This window comes from Lissotriton vulgaris, chromosome 10 (assembly GCF_964263255.1).
Source record: "Lissotriton vulgaris chromosome 10, aLisVul1.2, whole genome shotgun sequence".
NCBI classification, from domain to species: Eukaryota; Metazoa; Chordata; class Amphibia; order Caudata; family Salamandridae; genus Lissotriton; species Lissotriton vulgaris.
This window is the reverse complement of record NC_141698.1, coordinates 520263548-520291269: the sequence shown is the minus strand read 5'-3', so window position 1 is coordinate 520291269 and position 27722 is coordinate 520263548. Positions and strand designations below refer to the sequence as shown.

General features: G+C 44.0%; 1 pseudogene; it reads right to left on the bottom strand.

The window, feature by feature from the left end:
- Positions 1-2539: 2539 nt before the first annotated feature.
- LOC147685473 (zinc finger protein 511 pseudogene) lies at positions 2540-22885 on the bottom strand (annotated as a pseudogene).
- Positions 22886-27722: the final 4837 nt, after the last annotated feature.

Here is a 27722-nt window from a genome sequence, read left to right as displayed (position 1 = left end):
ATTTGGTATTCTAGAGCAATAATTGACTATGGAGTAATCGAAAGAAGCCCAGCATTAGGGCACCCAGCTCTCGGTTTTACACAAGCCCAGGTGCCCAAGTAAGCACTAATTTATTGATAAATATTTATAGGTCCGACATCTTTTCTAGCAGAAACGGTGACGTGTTTATTTGATTTCTGTTTGCAGATAGAGTGTGCGAGTGATCAAGGTTCTAATAAGGTAAGGAGGTTAGAGCTGTAGGCCTATTCCATGGAGTTGACAGATGGAATAGTCTTTTAGTAAGAACTTGTTTATTCTATTCTTTCAGATAAATCGGTCCCGAGGAGAATCCCTTTGAGAAGGGGACTCGAAACGTGTCGACCAAGGCATTCTAGGCCAAATCAAATTTAAAATCTTGCTTTCAAAGTTTTTACTTTGATGAATTATGGATGGCCTGGTGTGATTTTTTCAAAATTTGAAATTAGGAATGTATTTGTTTATTGATATTTTTCAAAAAATTGAATATGGTTTTGTATTGCCCAAAGGTGGGCTTTGGTGTGAAAGACGAAAGAATGTGTGTGTGAATGTGGGAATGAGTCAAACACAAGTATGGATGCAAACATGACACGTGAGCTTGAGAGGGAGAGTGTAGAAGAAAGTTTGCATTGAATCGAATGTGCATATTAAAAAAAATAATAATGAATTTATGGCGAAAGTTTTTTTGTTTGTGACAATTTAAGAATTTTGTAAAGAATGTTTGAAAAAATGTCATAAAATTGAAAAATTAAAAAGATTGATTCTAAACTAGAAAGGTGGTTTAAGAGGAACTTGTTTGAGTCAGGTCCCTTCTTGAAAGGTATAAGACAGTGGCAGCATTGGCGCCTGCATTTGTTTATTCAAGGATAGGAAAGGCTTCAACCACCTTGAATCCAGCACCTATACTGCCTGTTAGGAGTCCTATCCCCCTAGTGGTGCCACTACAGTCCTGGACCCTTGGAAGTGAGCCTGAAGGTGTTCTGCCAATCCAGCTGTGCTCCAGGAAAAATTACGCAATGCATTTCTTCACATCCACATTACAGTCTCCTCTGAGGTGCTTCTGAGTGGGATATCCTCAGTTACTGAGGCACTTATGGCATCAAATTGCATTCCAAAGCAAAGTTAACAGCCATCTTGGAATGGTACACTATATTTGTATGTAATCGACGAAACTGAATTTCAAGATGGCTATCACATTGCATGATGTCCCCCTTTTTTTTTAACCAAATCTGATGCCATTCTCGGTTTGTGTTTAGTTTAAATATACAATAGTTGTCCCTGTTGCAGCCAGACTCCCATTTTGGGACGCATTTAACTAAGAACAATACAAGAAAATAGATTTATATAACAGCGGCCAATGAAGTCATGTTGTGCAGTGTCACTGCTCTGTGAAATACGCCAGCCATCTTGTATTTCTATTATGTAACATTATTTATTAGAGTTAGCGTTTCAAGATAGCAGTGACGTTGCACCTAAATTCAGTGTTAATGACATCTTAAAACTAGATTACAGAATACAACAAAATAGAATTCCGAGAAGGCCACCATTATCAGTTCTGGTTTTATATTTCTTTTTAAAAGTACCAACAGTGACTTCAGTGTGCTGATGTTTACATTGTCCAGGCTACAAAAAAAAAAAAAAACGTGGTCCAGAAAAGAAAAAGAAAATCCCAGATAAGGTAACAACCAAAACATGAAGAGAAAATGTTCCTACGAAGGGGTCGCAGAAACAGAACAAATAAAACAAGCATTGGCATAGCCAATAGCTTTCTCCCTTGGGACATTATACGTTTTTAGCCATGCAACAGTGGAGGTTGTTGCACCAAGGATATTAGGATATTGTGCTGGTAAACTAAAAACTTATAAAGGTCACAAAACGAGACCTATTAGCTATGCCAATGCTTGTTATCCTCGGGGTGGGGTAAACAAAAAAATGAACTCTGCAATAGTAGCACCCGTCGCTGCTTTTGATGTCACTTCAATCACTTTGAGGTGACATCAACAGCAGGTTTTATATAATGCAAACAATAGCACCAGTTGCAAATGTACGTGTAATGTTAATTGTTGTATTACATATCTAGATGAATGAACAGAAACAGCAAAATACCTGTCGGTCCCCTATGATCAGCACAGATTTTTAGCGTGTGTTTTAAGCCTCGCCCTTCATTACATAGGCCACGTCCCTATGGGAGAGCCTCTTTCCCTTATGGTGAAATTAGATATTTTGGAGAGTCGGCGGTAATGAGGATGATTTGTCAACCTACCACGCCCAGGAGAGTGTTTATTGGGCTACACTCGCTTCAGTTACATTCAGGTCTCCACATATTTCCAGCAATTGAACACTCCTGCAGAAAAAAGCTGTAGAAAGCTCATACATCACCAGAGTGCAGCGGGTTCAGGAATCTCCAAGCAAGCTGTAGAAGGCTTCTCTAGCTCTAGCCTGCACATGTCTTCTGTACCCACAGTCTTGAGCAGGCAGATGTGCCATTCTGCAGTCGTTTCTTGTACTTTCATGCTGTTGAAGATTAATGTAGCTCTACCAACCACTCGAAGAACGGTCGCTTTTTTTTCTTTGAGCTTTTAAATCCTCGCACAGCACCCTGACCAAAGCAAATAGTGGAGGGCATCTTGTGCTTATAGAGGAGTGCTGTGCCACTGCTAACACTTGGAATGCATGGGCCATCGACTGTAGTTTCTGGGGGGCAGACATCTACCCTATCTGCTGACTCTTCCGGGGTTCTATCCATGGAGATAACCAGGTCCTTCTGCTGAGGGCTCCGACTTAATTTGCCTGGACTCTTATCCTTCTTTGGTTTATCAAATCTAAAATCGGAAGGGTACAGGTGAGCCTACATCAAATGCTCTTATCGATCTCTGCTGGTTTTGAACTTCTGCTGGCAGCCTTCAACTAAGCACTGGTACATATCTTGCTTCTGCGACAGTATCTGGAAAAGAGAGTCATGCCACTCAAGGATGTGAACATCCAGCAGGTGTCCAGATGGGAATGACCGCTTGCAGAAGGAGCAGACCTTCTGGTGAAGCGCATTGTAGTGGTGTTCAAACCCTTCCAGGGTGTCGAAGAGCTGACAGCAGCCAGCCACATGGCAACCCAACTCGGGCACCTTGGGCCTTTCTACCACTCTGTGACACCCATTAGAACTTCTTGGAGGTATAAGTGTTGTTGAATATCTCCATCCTGACTTTGGCTGTGCTGTCTTCGGGCTGTTAAGGGACTGGCGGTTAAAAGTTGAACCCTGACGATTTGAGGTAGAACACACACGTCTTTCTCCAGCACCGGAGATCCCTTCCTTCCTCTCAGTGCAATAAACAATGACACTGCCTGTAATTCCCCATTTACTGACTGAAACTAAAAAATGAGGCGTTTACCATAGCCACTAAATAGTACTGAATGGTAGAGTTTTGAAACCTATTGTGTGTGGTGAATACTGCATCGCTTACCAGCGTGCAGTAAATACTGCATTGTGTACCAGTGTGCGGTAAATACTAACGCGCCAAAGCATGATGAGCTACATTGTGGTGTAAGGATGAGCGAGATAACACACCAAGGCATGATGAGTGACCCTGTGGTGTAAGGATGAGTGAGATATCGCACCAAGTCATGATGAGTGACCCTGTGGTAAGGATGAGCGAGATAGTGCACCGAGAAGTGGGACTCCCACCAGATGAGTGACACTGTGGTGTAAGAATAGATGAGATTGTGTTCCACGACATAAGACCCAGGCTCAGTGACTGCCACTGTGCTCCAAGAAGTGGGACTTTTGATCAGTGAGAGACAATGTGTACCAGCGTATGAGTGTACGACCTAGTGAGTGTGTCAGAACCCCTTTAACTATTGGGTGTGGGATTTGCACCAAATGAGTGAGACAGTGGTGTCAACACGAGTGAGATAATGCACCAAGGCGTGGGACTCGCACCAAATGAGAGACATTGTGGAAAAAGAATGAGTGACACTATGTTCAAAGACATATGTCTCAACCCTGTGACATCCTCGGAGCTTCAAGACGCGTGACTTGTGCACAGTAAGAGAGACGAGTACCTGGGTATGAGTAGCCGACCTAGTGAGCGTCAGAACCCCTTTAACTTTTAGGTGTGGGATTCTGGCCAAAAGAGTGAGCCAATGGCATAAGAATGATTTTGGCTATGATTGATGGCGTGGGACTGCACCAACTGACTAAGGTCGCAGTTCATAAATTGAGACTGACAATCTGTGCACTCAGAGCAGCCATGCCAATAAGTACACTGCGCCGGTGTGCTTCACTCCCACCGACGCGCTGCTTGGAGGCGCTATAAATAGCAGGACCGGAAAGACATGGCAATCAAATAAAGTACGTAAACAACAAAGGTTCCCTTAGGGTGTAGTTACTATTCAAATACTGAAATGCTCAACACTTTCCTCACACATACTTCACACGACACCAGTGGTAACAACTATAATGAAACTTTTGCAAAAGTAAACATAAGCTCAACAACATAAAATTACATAAAAAGCGACTGTTTTATTATTGAAAAAGAACAAAATCACACTAATTTAGTGCATGATGTACATCACATATATATAAAAAAACAGTTAAGAAACCCCTGTGCATAAAATTTGTGAACAAAGGTATGGGAGAAATATATAAACAAAGACATCTCCCTATGTCTTTTGAATAGTCAATTCATAAACATTTGGATCAACTGGGAGTTAGAGTATCCTATTTCTCTAAAGGGGTTGACCAATCAGAATTTGACTTGACGAAAAGAGCGTCTTTCGTCAAGTCAAATTTCGATTGGTGTTGTGTGAAGTATGTGTGAGGAAAGTGTTGAGCATTTCAGTATTTGAATAGTAAGTACACCCTAAGGGAACCTTTGTTGTTTACGTGTAGTATTTGAGCTCTATTCCCTTTGGGTCTATAAGGCGCCACTCTCTTTAATTTGGTAATCAAATAAAGTAAACATTGAATATGTATGGAAAACAAACAAAGACACCAGTCATTATGTACATGCTGTGACCAATCCCAACAATTAAAAGTGAAAAAGTTTCACTTGCGAGAGTGAGCAGCGCCAGGAGTGATAAGTGCTATCATATGGCGATGCGCGCTCCCGCTAGTGAATCGCCACACGTGCATGCATTGCCATTGAAGGCAATGGAACGTGTGCACGTTTGCAAAAGGTTTTTTTGCCTATGCAGCGCGCATCCGCTGCAAAGGCGAGACCTAAAAGGGGGGGGGACATATCTTTACTGAAGGGAGTGGGGATTGACAAGCTTTTACATCATGAATATGATCCAGACTCAAAGCCACCTTAGGCTTGTTAATTTATTCAAAACAGATCTGCAGAGAGGGAGAGCAGGCTAGCAGAACAAAAAGTTAGGACAATTTTATTTATTTATTTTATTTATTTATTTATTTATGTATTTAATTTGTATAGCGCGTTATAACCACCGGGGTCTCTAAGCGCTGTTTGTCCAGATTACGTAGTGGGGGTTTGGCATTTACTTGATCTTAACAGTACGCCTAGAGGCTGCTCCATGCTTGCTTTAACAGTACAGTTTTTAACTTTTTTCTAAAGGATAACAGATTGCATTCCTTCCTTAGTTCTGGGGACAGTTTGTTCCACAAAGCTGGGAGTGTGTTGGAGAAAGCGCGTCCCCCCACCGTAGCCAGTTTGAAGCGGGATTGGGACAAGAGGGTAGCGTCCGACGAGCGCAAAGTCCTGCTCGGTGTATATGGGGATAGGCGGGATTTCAAGTATCTTGGTGCATTACCATACAGCGCCTTATGTACGATACACAATCCTTTAAATACAACCCTCTGCCGAATCGGGAGCCAATGTAGCTCCTACATCAGAGGGAAAGAGTGGGCAGTCCTGGGTCACAACTGGGTAAAGAAGACCAGGCCAGAGGTACAATACAATACTCAGAGATCAAGTGAAGCTACGGAAATACCACCACAATTTACATCTCATGTATAAAGTCCGAATATTGAAGGGCGCCGCTGTGCTGTGGATTACGGTATCTTAGTTGAAGCATCCTTCACATGAATCTACGCTGGACCACATGGTCACAGATCAAAGTCAAGTCAACCTTTCCCAGGGTCAATGCAATAAGGGCTATTGATCCTGATAACACCCACTATTCAGTGCCAAGACTTCCCCTGGAGTCAGTGTGGGCGCTATATACATACAGATGTCAGTTTAAGTTCTCTCAGTGGAGTGGGGTAGTTGTGCTTCTTGCCAGGCAAAGGTGATGCACGTGCCGAGGTGAAGTGGTTTCTGGGAAGGCGAGGATGCTTCACATAGCAAGGCACTGTGGATTACGTCACAGCGAAGCTGTTTTGACATAGTACCGCCCTGTGACAGTTCGGCCAATCATTCTCTGCGAGAGGGGCGCGAGAGACGACGACAGTGAGAGCTACTCAGAGGGGCGCGAGCGCCTTTTGTCTTTGTGAAGGCTGCGGCTGCGAGTGCAGGCCGCGTGTGCGTGTTGTCTGCAACTTCTCACCTCAACGACCTTCTCTGTATTTTCCTTTTTGCCATCGCGTGATTTTTTTCAAGAGAAAGTGAAGCATAACCAGACAAAAAAAAAAAACAGGTAGAATGTACAGCAAAACAGTTCCACAAATACTGTGTGCTTTTCTAGAAACAAAGACAAGTAGTTTGAATACGAGAAGAATAAATGCTGTCCAGGGTGTGTTGCGGGCGGGCAACTAGAGCCAAATTGGGAAGGGGGGGGGGGAGGAGGAGTGGCTATAAGAAGGGGTGAGCACACAACAAAAGCCTCATTTACACGCAAATGGTCTTTTAAAGACCTGTTAAGTACTCGTCGGAGGGGAGGGGGGCTGAAGCCCCGTGCGCCCAATGGGTGTTGCGCGCCTGGTATCCACCCACAAGTTCCCAATGAATGGGGCGGCGGTGCAATGCTTGGGAGACAGGGGACTTTTGAAAAGGATGCCTTAGGACGTCACTTCTCACCGCCCGGGCCCCTCGGTGCGCGCGCGCGGAGAGATGCCCGCCCCGCACATCAATTAGCAAGGAGACATTTTCATCAAACGCTGGCGAAGTTCTAACCGTTCATTGCAAAAATCTAGATAGTTCTTGTAGGAGGTGCTTAGCACCCAAAATATGGGCATAGTAAGGAGGGCCATGGTGCAAACAAGAAGACAGTTTCTGGCTCATTTTGGGTAGTACAATACAAGAATGGCCACGGTTCAGAGGGCCCCGGTGTCACTGCACAGGCTGCACCATTGGAAGGTTCGAGCCTATGGTCTGAATCAGGGTCCCAGAGGGCCACTGTGTGCGCGACGCCATCCTTAGCTTTGGTAAACAGCACTTTGAGCCAGTGGCTCTACAATTACGTGAACCAGAGGCCGTTGAAATATACCTAGAGGCCGGATGGCCGCCGAGCCACTCTGCTCTCTTTAAAACGCGGCTTGTAGGTCCCTTTTTATTAAACACCGCAGTGCAAACAGCTTTTAACCTCTGGTTTGATTTATTTTGCAACTCGTACGGTCACACCGGACAAAGGCCGGTATGAAGTTGCTTTAAAACCAGGTGCTGTGGCTTTATTCAAGGGCAGTGCGTTAAACGGACAGGGGTTGCTCGGTGCCGAGTTACTGCACTTCTTAGACTTGACAGAGGGTGTACCGGCACTTCTCAGCTGGGTCCCTTGCGAGAGAAGTGGCGGTGACATGGGGAAACTAAGGGGCTTATTTGCAAGCCCCTTGCGCCACAAGTGCGTTACTTTTAATATGGGGAAAAGTGACGCAGCAGCGGCGAAAGGGGCTTGTAAATAAGCCCCTTCGTTTTTACCCACTGTCTACAGCAAACACCCTTAACCGTACTCCGAGAATTGGCAACAAATGGAAATTAATTACCCAAAGTTTGCTCCTTCGCCGCTTTCGAGTCACGGTCGCCTCAGCTCCGGCTTCTACATGAGGGCGCGGGAGTCCGCCCGCGTGCCCAGCTCGGCTGATTGCACTCCCCGACAACCTCTCACCCAATCAGAGCCCACAATCAGCCGATGATCCGCACCTGCCCAACCACCAGCCAATCGGGAGCCTTGGTCAGCTCGCGAGCCTCTGCACAGCTCCACGCGCTACTGCAGGTGCAAGGTAATTTAGTTCAATGCAAGCGAGGCTAGGGTCGACCTCGACGCAAAATGCATTCCGGGAAGCGCAGTCCAATTAGAGAGTTGAGCTGAATTACCTACAAGACACTATGTAATGCTGGCAATGCGCCCAAATCACCCCTGTAAAGTCTCTTATAAGGTCAGTCCCCACCCGGCTCTGCCGACGCACATCAGTCAGACTTGCAGCTCTGAGCTCTGAGCTCACAAGTGACCTCACGCTTCACCCGAGGTAACGTCCGCTAATTGGGGCAAGAGAATAACCAGCGGGTCTTCTCACACGTTCCTTTTCGCCCCCGCTTTCTTTTTGGTCACCGTTTCCCTATATTTCTCTCCCTCTGTTTACTGTCTTCTTTTCTTTTCTCTGAGCTGAAGGCCGAAGATGAGGAAATATGCCCTGGATCAAAAAAGAGTGCCAGCGCTAAGCGCCCACCACCACTGGTACAAATTAGGCGCTATAGATCACCCATTCTAGTTTGAGCTGTGCTGTCTCGTAACTACTTTTTATGCGGTAGGTTCAGGACCTGTGAGCTGCTAAATGACGACGTCACGCGAGGCGCCTTCCTACTTAGTAAACCACCCCAGGTACTTCAGTACTTGTACTGACGGCTCCATCAATGCACCTCCGTCCTGTCCCGCAGAGCCCCTTCCATTGCAGCCCCGGGGCCCGTAAAGAGCCCGGCACGCCAGTCTCGTCCCATTACAGTGCTTGAAGCCGCAGTGTGGTCTACCAGAGTCTCTGCTCCTTCATGCAGCACTGACGGATATCCGAGCACTGTGTACCTCAGCCCTTTGGCCTACACCTCCCATGCAGCGTATCTGCCCCTACTCACAGCAATCCCGACACCCCTTGAATCTGACCTGTAGCACCCTCTGACACCCGAGAACTGGACGCCCCATCTCTACCCCTGCACCTGTCTGGCCTGCAGCCCCTATGGCACCGGGGCCAAGAGGCCCACACCCAGGATAGGCTCGTAGCCAGAAGTATATTTTTAGGGGGAAGAGGCCCTAAGCTATGACTTAACATTAAAGCTGCACTCTATGACTGCATTTTCCCCCAACTATTGATTGTATACTAAACAAAGACCCCCAGAATATCATTATACTGTTCCTGCCGCTCTGCCCTCTGATAGAGCGCGCAGGGCACCCAGCTGGGATATTTTACTCATACTCACCTGGGCCCATAATCTCAAACTTCACACCTTAACATCAATCCAGTTAACCTACACACTACTATCAGTATATCTTGTGATTCATATACTTCTAATTCCTATAACTACAGATTGGCCTCCTTAACTGCCGCTCCCTCCCTAAGCATGCGCACGAAATCAACTTGTTGATACAGGATCATGGCCTGGACGCGCTGTTTCTCACAGAAACTTGGCTCTCTGCTAGTACGGACTCGGATATTGTCGTTGCCCTTCCCCCAGGCTACCTCATTCAAACTTTACATAGACCCAAAGGGAGAGGAGGGGGGCTGGCAATTATCCACAGAGAACATCTCGCCTGTAGGACTAGCAACGCCAACATTGCAGACTGCGAAAGCTGCCATTTCGCCCTTCAAATCTCCCCGACACACTCCATCTCAGGACTGTTGATTTATCGCCCTCCGGGGACAACAGGGAATTTCCTCAACGCCCTCATTGACATGGTATCACAATCAGCCTCCTCTGCCTCGAACTTCCTCCTCGTGGGCGATCTCAACCTTCACCTTAACGACCCCACCGATCCCTTAGCTTTGGATCTCCTGCAGGACCTTAGGTCATTTAACATCCGACTTGTCAACAACGAACCCACCCACGACAAAGGACACCTTCTGGACCCCGTCCTGACCAATATTGGGGATATCACCTCAGATCCCCCCATCCCCCTTCCGTGGTCAGACCACTTTCTTGTTCCCTTCTCCTGGGACCTTGCCACAGCACTCCCCCAACCCACCAAAATCCGAGTGACGGACCGACGTTGGCACAAGCTTGAACCGGCAGAGTGGGCCAGCTTACTCTCAGATTCGACACCTGCCCTCTCCATGGATCCGGTCACGGCCGACAAACAATTCAATTCCTGGCTCACATCTTCACTAGACCAACTCCTCCCGAAAACCACCACTCTTAAACACATAAAAAGAGTGGCTCCCGCTCCCTGGTATACTCCGGCGCTCAAATTCTTGAGACAGGAATGCAAGAGATCAGAACGCTTTTGGAGGAAGGACAAATCTAACAAAAATAAGGAAGCCTATCACACCGCCTCACAAATTTACAAAACCGCCCTCCGCAAAACCAAAAGTCTATTCTTCCAAGAGAGAATAGAACACTCCGCTAGCTCCAGTAAAGAATCTTTTACCATTTTAAAAGAACTCCTCAAAGTCCCTGACTCGGGACCGAGAGACCCACCAGACCCCAAAGCTGATGAGGAAAAGTGCCACAAGCTGGCTAATTTCTTCAAGGAGAAAATCCAAAAAATCCTCGACTCTATTCCACCTACTAGTTCGAGCGAGGAGAGAGAAGCCAGCAACTCTCCTATCCTCCCATGCATCACTTCCTGGGGACAAGTGACAGTAGAAGAAGTCGAAGATACGCTGCAAGTTATTAAAAGCGGATCTCCCAGGGAACCTGCCCCTTTACGTATTCTCAAAAAGGTAGCACCCTCGATCGCCCCTTCTCTCACCCACCTCATCAACGCCTCCCTTCAACAAGGAGTCGTCCCCCCTAGCTGGAAGGCGGCAGTCGTCAAGGCACTTCTAAAAAAACCCTCCCTTGACCCTGTCGACCTGGCAAACTATAGACCAATCTCCCTCCTCCCGGGAACCAGCAAGATCGCGGAAAAAATGGTGAACAGAAAGCTGTCACAATTTTTGGAGAACAACAACCGTCTAAAAAACTCGCAGACGGGTTTCCGCCCCGGGCAGGGCACCGACATTGCCCTTCTCATGGCGGTGGAGGAGGCCAGAGCACTCTTAGACGAAGGAGGATCAGTGGCAGTGATCCTCCTCGACCTCAGTGCGGCCTTCGACACCGTCAACCATCAGCTCCTCATCCAACGACTCATGAGCGTCGGTGTGGAAGGAACTGCTCTGTCCTGGATATCGTCCTTTTTGAGTCAACGCTCCTTTCAAATCTGGGAGAACAACACCTGCTCCTCCGACACTCCCCTCCAATGTGGCGTGCCTCAGGGCTCCTCCCTGAGCCCCACATTATTTAACATCTACATGTCCCCATTGGAGGAGGTTGTTATCCCATTCGGAGTGAGCATCGTCAGCTATGCCGACGACACTCAGTTAGTGGTGTCCCTTTCTCATCCGAAACAACAAGCTGCGGACCTTTACAACTGTCTGACGCAGATACAAGGATGGCTGAATAGATCGTCTCTGAAACTCAACGGCTCAAAGACTGACATTCTCCTCCTTGGCCAGAAGGGACCCACTTCACTTCATAACATCTGGCCACCCTGTTTAGGCCCGATCCCAGATCCGAAACCAGAGGTAAAAAGCCTGGGTGTCTGGCTCGATAAGGAATTATCTTTTGCAACACAGGCAAAAAAGGTAGCCGGTACGTGTTTTGGACTGCTCAGGTCAATTCGAAAGATCCGGCCCCTACTCCCCCACAACTCTCAAAAACTGCTGATCCAAGGACTGATTCTTTCTAGGCTCGACTTTAGTAATTCCATCTACTTAGGGGCCCCAGAGGCAACCCTGAATAAACTACAAAGGGTCCAAAATGCAGCTGCCCGGATCCTTACTAACACCCCGGCCAGAGCCTCAGCCAAACCAGCGCTGAAGTGTCTCCATTGGCTTCCGGTTAGAGAACGTGTGATGTTCAAGGCCCTCTGCCTAGCACACAGACTGCTCCAAAACAATGGTCCCCCAAGCCTAAAAAAATTTATCAAACCATACAAAGCCCCTAGATCCCTCCGCTCCGACCAGGAACACCTCATTGTCACCCCCAGAATTAAGAAGGCCCGAACAGGAGGAATACGTTTCTCGGTTCACACCGCACGTCTCTGGAACGCCTTACCGCACTACCTGAGAACCGAATCCAACTACCTACGGTTCAGGAAGCAATTGAAAACCCACCTCTTCCCTTAAACTGTCTCTCCCCTTCCCTTGCTGACTCCTAGTTGTACTGATTTTAGCGCTGGGATACTTAAGGGTGACTACGCGCTCTATAAAATTAAATAATAATAATAATAATATAACCTAGCAATGTAGATACTAGGAACTTTAAACACATTGGATCAGGGAGTTGAGTTTGAAGTTAGGTGCTCAAGAACATTTTATAACATTTGTAAAATATGAAATAACCACAGACTCTGGGTAGGTTCAAAGTTTTATCTAATCATCTTCATCATCATATGTCATGAGCATAAGGTTAAAACAAATAAGACTATCTATAATCAAAATTATAAACAGCGTATCGCTATGCAAGAGATAGAGTATGCTAAGCATTTAAGAACTTTAAACTAAAGGGAAGGTAAGAACAAGGAACATGCCATATTTAGATAACACCTTTCGCAACTTGATTAAAGGAAGGTAAAGAAAAGGAACATGCTAAACCCAAGACTTTTGCAATGTACTAACAGTCAAAAGAGAAATGCAACCATATAGTTTAAGAATTTGGTTTCAGCACAGTTAAACTATAGGGAAGGTAAGATTTGGAACATACTATGAATTCAATTTATTTCCTAAAGGGAGGGTGAGATAAGGAACATATACTATATAGAAATGATTTAGCATTTACTATAGGTAGGGGAAAAATTAGGACATGCTAATAGTCAATAATGCATGAAAAATCGCATTTACCAAGGGACGGGAAAGAGAAGGAACATATGCAATTAAGTAAGCTTTGAAATAATTGAGAATTTAAGAAAAAGGAAAATGATAAATATTTTATATTCACCCAAACAGACTTATATTTACCTAGGATAAAGTGAAGACCAACCCTGGCCACGGGTCAGTTGGAAAAGACAGGAAAAAACTCCAACGACTTAGGTGCCAGTAAGCGAGCAGATGCAGCTCATGGACAATCAGGACAGGATAACCCCAGAATTTGGATCAAGACCGGGTTCACCAAAGGTTACGACCAGCACCTGCAGCTTCGGTGCAAAAGCCTGCGCTACTCCCTCTCTGCAAGGAATCTGCCAATAACTCCGACTGGGTTATGAATTCTATCAACAAAATGCTTCGCCGGCACTTTTACTTCCCAAAACCCCGAATGGGTTTCTCGAACCTACCGACAGAGTGCTCCGCATCTCTCTGTTTCAGTCACCTATAGAGTGCGTTGAGTCAGTGACAGGTCAGCTATTCGGACAAGTCGGACAATTTCTCTAGCTAAACCTATGCTAGTTATACTGTTTTTTGGGTCAGTGTACCACCCCCCAATGTTGCAAGTATAAGGATCCCCAATTTTGATTGGACAAAGGAGGTGGTTAGGTCATCACACCACCTAAAATTTAGACTTTCCCAGACACTGTATGTAAATTCCATATACGCCCATTGAATTTCAGGTTCTCATGACATATGCCTTCGGTTAACAATGGTGAATATATCAGTGAATACAAATGTATCAAATCCTAGCACAGTTCAGCTTCTTCTCGCTAGGTCGCAGGTCAGGTTCCCAGGAGCATCTTGGCTGTGGCTGCCGGCTTGCTGGGTTCCACTGCTGCAGAATTCGTTTCCCTCTGCAACATGTCTTGCGTAGTAAAGACTTGCAAAATGGAGTAGTAAGCACCTCCCAGGCCCAAAGAATACGATACATGAAAAGTAAGAGAAAACAATTTAGAACACAGTACTAAATGATTACACTGTATACCATGAATTTCTATACTACTCCCATTACTTCAATATAAACTATAGCATTAGGATTAAGCAGAACGAACAGCTTAGTGAAAGCAGCAATGCAAGCTTCAGGCATGTGAGAACACAGAGCAGCCATATTAGCTTTATTGCAGATGTGCAAACAGTTTCCCACCAGAACTGCCAGTACGTCACGTCATATGGTTATGACCGACGCATGCGCAGTCTAAATTCTCGCGTAGCAGCGGCCATTTTAGGTTGCAAGCGTATTAATATTAATTGACACATAAGCAAGCTTCACTCGGTTGCCCCGTATAATGGAAAATATGCAAAATTAGTAAAACGAACATGTTGGTTACTTTTTAAATAATTATTCGAGGTTCATGAATAAAAGCAAGTCGCTTAACGTGCGAATCCTTGCTCCATCAATCCCCTCTTTGATGATATTTACTATCATCACTATTAATGGAACCAGATGCCAACTTTTCACATTTCACCCATTTCAATCTCTTCAAACTTTCTCTTTAGCTTTTTCTCAGCACCTTTATTAGGAAGAGAATTTTTCATTTTTTTGTATATCTGATTATTCATTTCTTCTAATTCGAGCTCTTCGACATTTCTTTTTATTCCTCTCCTATTCACAGTATATTTCTTTTTGTGCTTTCGACATTTGCGGCAAATTATTATGATGAACACTAATAATCCTATTCCCACTATTGGCATCAGTATTTTACTCACAAGACTTTTACCTAGATTAGAAAACAAACTACCTACGGAAGAGAGACCATTAGTCAGTCTCTTCCAGGCACTACCAACCTCCAGTGGTTTAAGCTCCAAATTAGTTATATTTTTCACATACTTCTTAATTCCAACACTTTTGTCTTGAATATATGTGCAACAATGTTGTGCTTTCAACATTCTACAGACTCCGCCCTCTTTTGCCAATAGAGTGTCAAGAGTAAGTCGATTTTGTAAAACTATAGATCTGATCGCAACTAATTCGGTATTGACCATCAGGAAACCTCCAGCAGTGTCAGTTGATAACCGATCAACTACTGTTGACAATTTGCAGAATCTGTGTGTATTCAGAGAAACTCCCACTGTAGGTATCAATGCACTGAATATTTCACCTATTATTTCTCCAACACTTTCTCGTTTACTACATATTAATCCATTAGTTTCTTCATTGTTTCCTGCGACTTCATTTACATGGTATATCTTTGGAAAGACAATATCAAAATAACAGCTTCCATACCAATGGTCTGGTAATTTGACATACGCCTTGTTCCAACATATATAATAAATTCCGGAAAACACAGGTTCTGACCCATTTTTGAAACCCCAACCTCCAATTACCTTGTAATTGTGTTCGCATTCACTGGAACCAATGAATATATTATTATAGTAACTTGTCTTCTCTCTGTGAAGACAAAGTTTCCCCTTTTTTTCGAAATCCAGCAACATAGCAGCGTTAGCTCTTCACCTATATCTATTGTACCTATAGTTCGAAAGTATTCACCCATATAACGTGTTACATCACTCTTAATATGTACAGGATTTAGGTTGCCACGTATAGCAAGTTCAGAAAATATCACATCTGAATTGGAATAATAATACTGTAAAGGTACTCTCTTATAAAACAAACTAGCTAAAATACTACAGAAAATTCCATAGGTTAGTGGCAAATGGTGGTATGTCACACCCTGAGCCACTGAAATGGGTAGCTTCATGCAGACATAAGTCTTCAATCTTCATTGCTTCTACATAGTGCACTAAAATATTTGCAAATACATTTAAATGAGTTCTGTTCTTGATTCTATTATAGTGTAGTCCTTCCTCATCTGATGCATCTAAGTCCATTTTAGGTCGTCTAAGACTAAGTGCTTTCTCCTGTGTATCTACTCTTTGTGGTGCATCTTTCATTTGCAGCTTTTCTGTGTCCGTTGTTACTATCTCGGTAGGGTATAGATTAGTATCTTTATTCATCATATAAGGAATAGTTATTGTTTGTCCTAGCCATAGTATAAGTACTAATGCTACACCACATAAACATACTTTGCAGCATGTTTTACAACAATTTTGTCTCGGTCTTCCATTCACAGAGGAATCAGACATTTTGGTCCAAAAGAAGCTTCAACTCCTCTTTGTAACTTCGCACAGGTTGCTTACTCAGGGCAACTTTCAGGTTGGTTTCACTTCTTTGTCAGTCTGGTCAGTAATCACTTCTTCTTCACTTTCGTCACTTATTTCCAAGTTTTCAAAGTCTTCCAACACAAGATAAGTCCACTCAGGACTCTGATACTTGTTATTCAGTCTCTTTATTCGGGCACTTCTTCTCTTGGGTTTTATCACATCCGGATCAGTTTTACTGGAGTCTTGATTTTCTTGCTCAAGTTTCTCGTCGATAGTCTTTAATCTTAGTCTCAGTCTTTTGACAAATCTTGGTACTTTGTCTCCTTTTCTGAGTCTTTTAACTTGTACTTTGCTTTGGTCTTCTTTAATTGCTCTTTTATTTTCATTCAGTTGTGGCACATTTTCAAGATTGTTTTCTATTTCCCTTCCTGTCTGACTAGTTCCAGGTCTTATTTCAATTTCTTCTGCCTGGTTACTATACTGGCCTTGTTCAGGTGTATGCTGGTTCTGGCTTTGGTTTGTTTCAATTTCTTCTTCCTGAACACATTTATCTGGTCCTATCTGATCCTGTTCAAGCACTTCAAACTTTTGATTTTCTTCCGCTCTGATTTCTATCTGTCCCTTTTCAGGCTCAGGAGTTCTTGGAGGAGTGTCAATAATCTGTTCTTTCCCCATCTGGTCTTCCTCATCGTCAGATTTGATTTGGATTTCGATGATCTGATTATCTCCTTCTATTCCTGTCTCATTCTCTCTATCCCACTCTCTATCTCAATAGGTTTGTCTTCTTATCCTTATTGGACCTAGAGTCAGGTTGATTATTGGGACCCAATCATCTGGACTGGAGCTCGGTTGTTCATCTACAGCTACTTCAGGGCCAATTTCTTGAGACCCCTCAGCTGCACAACCTTCAGCCTCAGTTTCTTTCGGTTCTTTCACTTTCGTTGTATGGCTGGCATGTATCCACCGTGGCACACCTGCACACTTCACATCTGTGGTGGTAACCAGAATTACTAGTCGTGGTTTTCCCTACTTCGGTGCAAGGCAACTCTTCCGAGTATGTTTCTTTATTCTGACCCAATCACCTGGGTTCAGGTCATGTGCTGGATTTGTTGGTCTGGCGACAGCATCTTCCCCAATCTGGTGAGAGATAGAACACACTTGGTCAGCCAGTTCTTTGCAGTATTCTAGTACCAAATCATCAGATATGCTTATCAGTTTCTATCCTGGTACCCATGCTTGCCGCATTGCTCCTACCATCAGTATCTCATGTGGACTCAAGCCTGTGTTCCGGTCTGGAATACTTCTGAGTCCCATCAAAACAAGTGGCAACGCATCTGGCCATTCCATTTGAGTAGATTCACACATTTTTCCCAATCTTTACTTGATAGTGCCATTCAGTTGTTCTACCACTCCAGAAGCCTCTGGGCGATATGCACAGTATAGTTTTTGCATAATTTTGAAGGCTTCACAAATTTGTCTTATTACTTCGCTATGGAAATGCCCACCTCTGTCTGACTCAATTGTGACTGGAAACCTGTACCTAGGTATTAGCTCCCTAAGTAACAGTTTGGCTACACTGATGCTATCATTTCTGCGAGCAGGGTAAGCTTCCACCCACTTTGAAAATAAACAGACAATGACAAGGACGTACTTCATTCCTCGACATGGGGGTAACTGAATAAAGTCAAGTTGTAATCGTATGAAAGGGCCTTCTGCCTTTCCAATCTTTCCTGGCAAAACTACAGTTTTCTTTCCGGGATTAAATTGTTGACAAAATAGGCACCTCTGGCAGAGTGCTTCTGCTATGTTTCTGAATCTTGAGTTGAACCATGTCTGCCTAAAGATGCGTATCATAGCATCTCTTACCAAATGTGTGTATCCATGTATCAACCTAGCCATAGGAGCAAGCAGACAGTCTGGCAACACAGGCATGCCATCAAGGTAAACAATTACACCATCTCCATCCCTTCTCCGACAGCCAAACTTTCTCCAAATTTCCCTTTCTTTTAGGTCTGCTGCATCCAGTAGATCTCTCACTTCTTCCCATGTTTTTATTCCTTCAAGCATCAGAAGTTGGCAGCTGTTTCCGTTTACTCCCATCTTTTTATTAATAGCCATTTTGTATTTTGCACAATGTTGGGCCAATTAGTCAGCATATCGATTACCTGCTGTCACTTTGTCATTGCCAGATTTGTGAGCAGCACACTTAACCACAGCCAACTCTTTTGGTAACTGGATTGCTTCCAGTAAGTCTTGCACATAATTTCCATTTCTGATAGGAATACCTGAAGAAGTTAGAAACTCCCTTTGCAACCATAGTTGGCCAAAGTCATGCACAAAACCACAAATATACTGGATATCCGTGTATATGGTTATTTTCATGTTCCTTCTAAATTTACAGGCTTTTGCCAATGCAACCAATTCAGCTATTTGTGCAGACTTGACTCCATGCAAATAAGATGCTTCCACTGGACCGCCTAACGTACTTACTGCATAAGCAGCGCTTAGACCTCCCTCCTCATGTCTCATGCATGAGCCATCTACAAACAGCTCCTAATCTTCGTCAGGTAAGGGCTCTTCTTTTATATCTGGGCATGGTTTTGTACTGTACTCAGTCAGATCTAGGCAGTCATGCTCAACTTCTCCTTTCACCTCTGCTGTGAGTGAATTTGGCAGCAGGGTAGCTGGATTCAAAATATTACATCAGGCAATGGTTACATTTCCTGCACCTACAAGAATTCTCTCACACGTAGTCAGCCGACTAGGTGTGAAATACTGAGTTTTGGTTCTGGTCAATAAAATTACAACTGCATGTGGAACATACACAGTTACAGGATGTCCCATAATAATGGATTCACTCTGTTCAAGACTCATGCAGGTTACAGCTACTGCTTTCAGGCATCCAGGTAATTCAGCAGCCACTGGATCCAAAGTAGAGGAAAAATATGCTACTGGACGTCTAGTTAACCCATGAATTTGGGTCAGGACTGAAAGTGCACAATTGTCTCGTGTGTCACAAAACAGTGCAAACTCCTTTGAGTAGTCAGGCATTCCTAATGCGGGAGCTGTACATAGACATTCCCATAATTTCACAAAAGCTGACATGCTTTCGCTATCCCACTCCACTGGGTCTTTTGCTCCTTTCTTTGTCATTTTTATTAATGGTCTTGCTAGGACTGCAAATCCCATAATCCACTGCCTGCAGTATCCTACAACTCCAAGAAACATTCTGATTTCTTTCTGGGTATTGGGCAGTTCCATGTTTCGAATTATTCTAATCCTTTCTGTGGTAACCTTCCTGATATCTCTATCTATCTGGTGCCCCAGATATTTTACGGAGGAGGTACAGAACTGTAGTTTGTCTGGCAACACTTTATGTCCTCCTTCACCTAAATGGTTCAATAACGCAATGGTGTTAACAACACAGTCTCTTCTGCTTTTAGACGCCACCAAGAGGTCGTCTATATATTGCACTACAACTGATTCTCCAGACAATATCGGAGATTCAAGGCATTTTTTCAGAATTTGATAAAAAATCGAAGGACTCTCTGTGTACCCCTGAGGGACACGATTCCAGACGTAAATATGACTGTCAAATTCAAATGAGAAAATACATTTGCTGTCTGAATGCAATGGGATTGAAAACAATGCATGGCATAAATCAATAACAGTAAACCATCCAGCATTCCATGGTATTTGAAAAAGATCACTGCAGGGTTTGGCACAACAGGACAGCAAGGAACAACGATTTTATTAACCTTGTGCAGGTCCTGTACGACCCTGTACTTACCACTTGGTTTCTTTATCCCAATTATGGGCGATTTACAAGGACTGCTCATTACTTCTTCTAAAATGCCTGCTTCCAGTAACCTTTTTATTTCAATAGCAACACCTGCTTTTACTTCTGCACTCATTTTATACTGGCGAGTATTTGGGTAAACTGCATCTTCTTTTATACTTATTTTGATTGGGTCAACGTTTGCCATTAATCCTACATCTTTTCCAGTAAAATCCCATACCTCTGGTTTCACTGTCTGTTGGAGCTCTTCAGGTAAGTCTTGTATTGTCAAATTTTTAATTTTAATTAGCATCAATTTATATATTCCATCTTCATCTGGGGTCTGAATTTCGACGCCATTTGGAGTGCAAAGGATGGTACAATTCATTTTCATCTCGTCCTAGTAAGTTCACGGGACTTGAATCACAACCAACGAATCTATGCATCTCTTTGAAATTCCCTATTTTAATTTCCATGAGTTCTGTAACTGGGGTACTAATTAATTTATTAGAAACGCCCACTACTTGGAACGCTTCTCCCGAGAGGGTTAGGTTTAGAACATCTGCTGTTCTCACAGTAGAACGGGTTGCACCAGTGTCCAACAGAAAGGTGTAATCCTTTCCTTCAACCTTTCCTTCAATGTATGGCCCTGACTGGTCCACCGGCAAGGAGGCGCCAAGCACGCACTCCTCATCCTCCCCCCCCCCTCAGGCACCGTCAGTAAGGTTCGTCACAGAGGAATGTATCATTTAACAGGAATTGCGAAGTTGCTGCATTTCTGTCCTCCCTTCCTCCCAAAATTTCGGTATCTTCACCCTGTTGTGCTTTGCTCCTATATTTTGGCTTAGGTGCATGAGGCAACTGATTCTATTTTACCTGCTGCTGAGTCTTCTGTGGTACCTCATTCAGCATCTGTGGATTTAAATCATTAATTTGCACATTATCGTTCTGCACAGCCTTACACTCTTCCCTCCAGTGCCCCATCTTTCTGCACCCATGGCAGGGGAACTTTTTCCTGGCCTCTACTCTTCTTATTTTTACCCTTGGCTTTCCCCCGCCCCCAGGGCCCTGATTCTGAGTATTTGTCATTTTACTTAACTGCTGTTCCTGGTGCTCAGCTAATTTTACCTGTGCCCACCTGACTTTTTCTTTTAATTCAATTTTTCTTATTTTCTAACTAATCTTCACAGTATTTAGCATATTTAAGGACTTCATCAATTGGTTTAGCCTGCCAACAGATTTTATTGTCTTTGATCCACTGTGAGATCTCAGGCCTTAACCCTAACACAAAACGAGAAATGAAGTGGGTCATGTCTTTCATTTCGATATTGTCCAGGCCACTATATATTTTGAACACTTGCAACAGACACTCTTAACATGAATGTACAGTTTCATCCCGATTCTGAGTGGTTCTATCTATTCGGGTCCAGTCTGTCTCATTTGCAAGTACCTTTCCTTTCAGGTACAACATCACCTGATTGTACTTCCTCATGACATCTTCGGAAGGAGCCCCTGTCTTTGGGTCTCTAGGGTACTCCTCATTTGGCCAATCAACAGCAATTTTACATTCTGTCCACAGATCTACGGGAACTACAATGTCAAAGAACCCATCTAGATCTTTCAGGAGGCATTTTGAAACATTCACAAATCTCTCAACCTGTCTATACCACTCTACAGGTTTTTCTCGCAATTTTGGGAAGCCATTTGTAAATGATACAATATCTTGTCGGGACCATGGCACATGTACATATCCTCCACTAGGTACTTCTCGCATGGCACATAATTTTTCTACCCTGTCTGCCTCTTTTAAGACATATTCTGAAGTCATTTGCCTTGACCGCACTTCCTCCTTTTTCTTTGCCCATCTTGCTTTCCATTTCTCTAGTTCACCCCATCTTTGCATTAAATTCATCCGCTCTCTAATCTGGACTTTTTTCCCTGACACTTTCATGTTTTCTAAATCTTTGTCAGAAAATTCTACTCAATAAGGTTTCTGTAATACTTTAGATTTACCAATGTCAATTCCCATGCTAGCTGCCAAGTCCATTAATTTTTCATGAAACACCTTTGTATTTCTAGTGATGCTTTTACAGACGAACAGCAGTTTGTCTTTACTAAGAGTATTTAGTCTTTCCAATCCCACATTCCCATTCATCAATTCTTCTATTTTAATTCTTAATTTAGAAATATCTAACAGCTTGGGCTGTGTTTTTGGTCTCTCTATTTCTCAGGTCCATCTATTTATCTCTTCAGGAGTTACTACAGTGGCACTTCTCGTACCTGATGAAGTTTCTATCTGCACTTCCCTTGCAGGTACAGGAGTAGGTTTCCTCATGGAACCACTTTCAGGCTCTCGTATTGGTAAATCCATTAAGGAAATCACGGATTCACATTCACTTGCCTGATCATCTACTATCAGGGGTTCTTTTCTTAGCTGTACTACTGATGTAGTTATAACTGGAGTTTTTGGACTAGCTTGTTTATCTCTGTACAAAGGAACAACTGGGGCAATAGTTACTGGAATTGTCAAAGCCTCAGGACTTCTCTGTTTATTTATCGCTTCTCTTTCTCTTTCTTGTAACACTCTTTCGATGGAGGACTCATGTACCACTTGCGGAATTAAAGGTGGCTTTAAAAACGGGGCAGTCGGATTAAAAATGATTGACCCCTCATGACAGGGTGGCCTAAAGAACGGGATATTTGGATTTAACTATTCTCGTTTCTTCATTATAGGGAGGTGGATTTTTCATTAATAAATACTCCATGTACTCGTCATCGGAATCACCTCTAGTCATTAAATGTCTAGTTTTCTCAGTCCTTTTACCTCCCACCGGCTCCTCTACCGTTAGTACTGGGTAAAGTCCTTCCACTAGCATATTCTGTCTCCGTTCTTTCATTCTTTTTTCTTTGGTTTCTCTTTTAACCTTTGGGTAAAATTTACTTAATCCTTTGTCAATTCTTGGTCTGTCCCACTCAAATGCTTCTATCTCCCATTCCTCTAACGCCTCATACTGCGTCAATCTAGGTCTTGGATGTAAATCATTCATTCGGGTCCTTAGGTTGAACAAAATTCTTCCATTAAAGGTACCATCCAAAGGGAATGCTAAAATTCCATCATCTTTGGTATATTCCACCCAATTCTCTAACCATACACAAGAATGGTAACCTCTGTCAAACATCATAAACGATGCAGGAGTGTTTGGTGGGGGAATAATAACTCCTTCTCTACTTTTAATGGGTTTGTCTTTCTTGAAGTAATTCTTAACTTTGTCTACGAAAGTCATTTTTCTCTTGCTTCCGTACATTTTGCGAGGTCTACCTCGAATCGCCTGTTCCCTAGCAAACCCCTGGTATGTGGGATCAGGTCTAATCTCTGGAAAAGTTGGATACCACATATACTTTCTACGAATTTTTTTTTGTTTACAAAATCACTTCCAATACTAGCACGTCTTATTTTCTTGACAACCAATAAACACTATGGTTGCAAATAATTTTCAACCAATGGATGCGCGGCCTTTCCCGTGAGTCAAGTTTTCACGCTCCTGCGCTCACCCCTCCCACAGAGCTCCCCGGACACAGAAACCTGCCAGCCCCACAAACCTCCCCAAGCACAGAAACTGCAAGCCCCACAGACCTCCCCAAGCACAGAGGCCTGCCAGTCCCACAGACCTCCCCAAGCACTGAAATCTGCCATCCCCACAGACCTCCCCGGGCACAGAAACCTGGCCAGCCCCAGAGACCTACACAGGCACAATATCAGCCATCCCCACAGACCTCTTCAAGAACACAAACCTGACAATGCCACAGACCTCCACAAGCACAGAATCTGCCAGCCCCACAGACCTCCCCAGGCAGAGAAATCTGCCCATCCCACAGACCTCCCCAGGCAGAGAAACCTGCTGGACCCACAGACCTCCTCAGGCAGAGAAACCTGCCAGTCCCACAGACCTCCCTGAGCACAGAAACCTGTCAGTCCTACAGACGTCCCCGGGCACAAAAACCTTCCAGTCCCACAGACCTCACCGCTTGTCTTATGTCTTATGGTACAACGTTGTAGGTCTGTTGTTTTTCTAATAAGATAGCTCCATAACTGAAATAAGTGGCATTTCTAGCATCTTCACAGTGGTGTAAGATAAACCCCACCGCCCCCTCAGTGCAGAGTGGGCCCTCAGGCTCCAGGGGGCCTTCTCTGCAAAAATGGTAGGTGGTGGCCCGGGGAGGGGGCCCCCTCCGTGTACTTTGCAGGGGGCGCCCTCAACTTTCGTTACGCCACTGCCTGGAATATTTCCTCACTGATGATGGGGGAGGCTAAGAATCGTTTCCAGAAACTTCAGCTAAATAGTCCGCTAAAGCCGTCTCAATTTCGTTCATGTGATACGTATTAGGTTGCTTATAATATGCAGTGAACTTAGCAAGTATGGAGGTGTTGTCATTGGCCATGGTGTTGTCTTCCTGCAACAAGCCAATTACATAGGATGCTTGGTATGGTGGATGCAATAATTGCGCCAATGTATATAAACGTACTTGCATGCTCCAGTGTATTTGCCTAAGAAGGACACACAAACATATACACATATACACATATATATATATATATATATATATATATATATATATATATATATATATATATATATAATACCGTCCACAAACACACCAGCGTGGAGCACTCGCCGACGGGTGCTTTCAGATGCGGGGGTGCGCCCGCGTAATCTATTACGCTCCAGTCTCCCTCATATCCTCATTTCATGAACGAAGGAAAGCACTCCAGGGATTAGTTCTGTTGTTTATTCACAGAATAGCACAACTCCAAAAACAGACGCGTTTCGGTATCCAACCTTCGTCAATGTTTACCGAAGCGCCTGACCACCATGTTATTTAACGTACATTTCCAGTGTCAACATAGTGAAAGGACTCATCGCGCTGCAATAATCGCGCGCCATCTTAGACTGCCTAATGGCAAAGCATCGCGCATAGGATATACAGATGTAGAACATTTAACAAATATATCATGCATGATTATTGCACTAGTTCAACCTATCCCGCCCACAGATGGGCAAAATCGATCAGCAGTGATCTCAATCCAGCCCTGTATGGGCATTGTCCTCTCACAAAAAAGTCAATCACTGGAACCAAAATAAACTAAGGTCCGATATACACCCTCAAATTGAGATGATAATGGGTGGCGACAATCTTACCATTATCAACCTGACTGATAAGGAGCTCACTGGCACGGAAGAGTCGGTCCTGAAGCTAGGGCTCACATTTTGTCCGCAGAGAACTATAGAATTTACCCAGACACGTATTGACTTGTTCAAATTTACTCGTAAGCTGAAATTACATAAGTATTTTAAGATGAAACCTGCATCCATGAAGATGAAAGAGAGGGTCAGCAGTCGCTGTGAAACCGACAATTTACAAGACATTGATCTGACTGCCATCATGGTTTTGGAAGAATTGAGAACTGGGGCTCCAGATAATTCTCTCACCACCATTAGCAGATCTCAGCAATTGGAGTTGACGGGGATCAAACAATATGGAAGAAATACACACTTCAAACCTGTCTCACAGTTTCTGCCACAGACAATGCCAGATGCTATTGATACATTCACTGATGCGGTAGTTAAAGACCTGGGCATCTTGAGACGTAAAAAGAAAATCATTGCATTTTAATATGAGTGAGTGAGCATCGCATCCACTTGGATAAAACGAACTACAAACACCATGAGGCATTTGGAGTGTCACGCCCATATGGGCATGTGTTGCAAATTGGAATCTGAACGCGACGCCTTCACTACCGTCCATGCCACTGATGAAGGGAGTGTATTTCCTGAAACGCGTCTGGCAAAGCATTTTACACGGAGAAGCATGTTGCCTTTGTTTGGATTGCTGGCAAGTTTTCGAGTGCAAAATAAATGAACTTTTTATGAAGCTTCCAGAGGCCTTTCTCAATTGTGCTTTCCTGTTTGTTTGGATTTGTGGGGCCTTGCACGCCTAACGAGGAAGGCTCACCGTTCTCATGCGGGTCTGCTCAAGTTGGAATCAGGAGCTTGAAATTATCGGAAGGAAGCATTGTGGGCTGCAATTCAGGACTGGAGCCTACAACGAGTTCGCACTTGAAAACTGTAAAGCAGGGCAGCCCAAGCACGGAACACAGTGCATCTACCCACTGGGGTTTAACATTTGCATTTTAATATGAGCGAGTGAGCATCGCATCCACTTGGATAAAACGAACTACAAACACCATGAGGCATTTGGAGTGTCACGCCCATATGGGCAGGTGTTGTAAATTGGAATCTGAACGCGACGCCTTCACTACCGTCCATGCCACTGATGAAAGGAGTATTTCCTGAAACGCGTCTGGCAAAGCATTTTACACGGAGAAGCCCGTTTCCTTTGTTTGGATTGCTGGCAAGTTTTCGAGTGCAATATAAATCAACTTTTTTGAAGCTTCCAGAGGCCTTTCTCAATTGTGCTTTCCTTTTTGTTTGTATTTGTGGGGCCTTGCACGCCTAGCGAGGAAGGCTCACCGTTCTCATGCGGGTCTGCTCAAGCTGGAATCAGGAGCTTGAAATTATCAGAAGGAAGCATTGTGGGCTGCAATTCAGGACTGGAGCCTGCAACGACTTCGCACTTGAAAACTGTAAAGCAGGGCAGCCCAAGCACGGAACACAGTGCATCTACACACTGGGGTTTAACATTTGCATTTTAATATGAGTGAGTGAGCATCGCATCCACTTGGATAAAACGAACTACAAACACCATGAGGCATTTGGAGTGTCACGCCCATATGGGCAGGTGTTATAAATTGGAATCTGAACGCGACGCCTTCACTACCGTCCATGCCACTGATGAAAGGAGTATTTCCTGAAACGCGTCTGGCAAAGCATTTTACACGGAGAAGCCCGTTGCCTTTGTTTGGATTGCTGGCAAGTTTTCGAGTGCAATATGAATCAACTTTTTTGAAGCTTCCAGAGGCCTTTCTCAATTGTGCTTTCCTTTTTGTTTGTATTTGTGGGGCCTTGCACGCCTAGCGAGGAAGGCTCACCGTTCTCATGCGGGTCTGCTCAAGCTGGAATCAGGAGCTTGAAATTATCAGAAGGAAGCATTGTGGGCTGCAATTCAGGACTGGAGCCTGCAACGAGTTCGCACTTGAAAACTGTAAAGCAGGGCAGCCCAAGCACGGAACACAGTGCATCTACCCACTGGGGTTTAACATTTGCATTTTAATATGAGTGAGTGAGCATCGCATCCACTTGGATAAAACGAACTACAAACACCATGAGGCATTTGGAGTGTCACGCCCATATGGGCAGGTGTTATAAATTGGAATCTGAACGCGACGCCTTCACTACCGTCCATGCCACTGATGAAAGGAGTGTATTTTCTGAAACGTGTCTGGCAAAGCATTTTACACGGAGAAGCCTGTTGCCTTTTTTGGATTGCTGGCAAGTTTTCGAGTGCAAAATAAATGAACTTTTTATGAAGCTTCCAGAGGCCTTTCTCAATTGTGCTTTCCTGTTTGTTTGGATATATATATATATATTTTTTCACAAAAGCATCCTCGATTTAAAAGCTCGCTCAGCACCAGTCAATCCTTCTTGGCAGAGCTGTCTTTATAATGTTCAAGGCAATATTCCTAGCCTTACGCGTTTCGGGGCTCCTGTCCCCTTGTTCACAGGCAGATGGACATGCAAAGGAGCCGATTTCATTTAAATGAGCATTTTGCACACGTGATTTTTCTAAGCTCTTTAATTGGCTGCAGTCATTAGTAGCACAATGCTGCATGCTGGTCAACGATGTGCACAATGTTATAGTAACATCCATTAGTTTATTTCGCTCGCTGTATTCACCTGTAGTAGGCTCAGTTCCTTTGCATCATTC